We start from the raw sequence: 1131 nt of genomic DNA, 5'->3' as shown, positions 1-1131 counted from the left end.
GCCGCGGGCGGGGGCCCCGGGGACTCCCCGCGGGGTGCACGCGCGACAGCGAGGGTGGTGGTTCGAGCCTGCGATGCGTCGCCAGCGGCGCTTCAAGTGGTTTGTTCGGCGTTGTCGGTGGAGACGTCTGAAAGCCGGTCGTTTCTGGGCTTGTGTCGGAGTCCATGCGCCGTAAACCACGGATATCCCGGAGCAGCGCGCGCTCCCAGGCCGACCGGCGATGGGCGCGGGGCCCGCGTGCAGCTCTCCTTTCCGACGCCAAAGGGCCCCGTCTCCGGCACTCCTGGCCCCCGTGGGTCCCCCTCGGCCGCCCCTGACCCCCGACCTCGCTGCGGGCGCTTCCTGGACGTGGCCCCAGAACTGAGCTGGGCGGAAGGCGGCTGTACGGCGGCGGCCGGGGCGCGGGACACTCGAGGACGCCCAGTCTGGTTCATGTCCAGGTTTCCGGGTTCTGTGCGCCTTTTCCCGGTAACTGCATTCGACTGGTTTCCTCCCCCGTTTCCGTGCTGCGATGCGCCCTCCGCGCCGAGCGGACCTGCGGTTCCCTGCGTGCGCTTCCCGTTGACGCCGGTCTTCTGCTGCGCAGACGCAGGACCGGGCAGCCCCGCCTGCGCCCGGAGCCAGTTCCGGGGCGGGGTCGGCCCTGTCGGACCGGTCGTTGGCGGCGTTCCGGGCGGCGGCTGTGGGAGTTAACCCTCGACGGGGGCAGGGGTCCCCGAAGGCCCGTGGGCGCTCTGGGTGCCCGCGGCGCCCTCTCCGGACGGCCACCTCGGAGCCGAGATGTCCCCGGACCCCTCGCCGCCCCTGCTCGCCCATGCCCGCCGCCCTGGGGCCGCGCCCACCAGGCCCGCGGTGGCCCCCCCGTGTCCACGCCCCGCTCGCGGCTGTGGTGCGAGCGGGCGAGGGCTGAGGCCATGGCTGACGAGGGGTGGATGGGGAGGAGGCGGGCTGCTTGGACGTGTGCGCAAGGAGGTTTTCCGAGGTCAGCGCTTAGAGGAGCTGAAGCCGTGCTCTGCTGGGTCTACTGCACGATACCCCCTGACGACGCGGTTGGCAGTGCGGGGTCAGCTTCGGGGTAAACCGAGTCTGTGCGTCTCCGGGGCGCGTGGCGGTGCAGCGCCGGGAGTGGAA

This window comes from Crocuta crocuta, unplaced genomic scaffold (assembly GCF_008692635.1).
Source record: "Crocuta crocuta isolate KB4526 unplaced genomic scaffold, BGI_CrCroc_1.0 scaffold142, whole genome shotgun sequence".
In the NCBI taxonomy this organism is placed as follows: domain Eukaryota; kingdom Metazoa; phylum Chordata; class Mammalia; order Carnivora; family Hyaenidae; genus Crocuta; species Crocuta crocuta.
Note: the sequence above shows the minus strand (reverse complement) of the source record.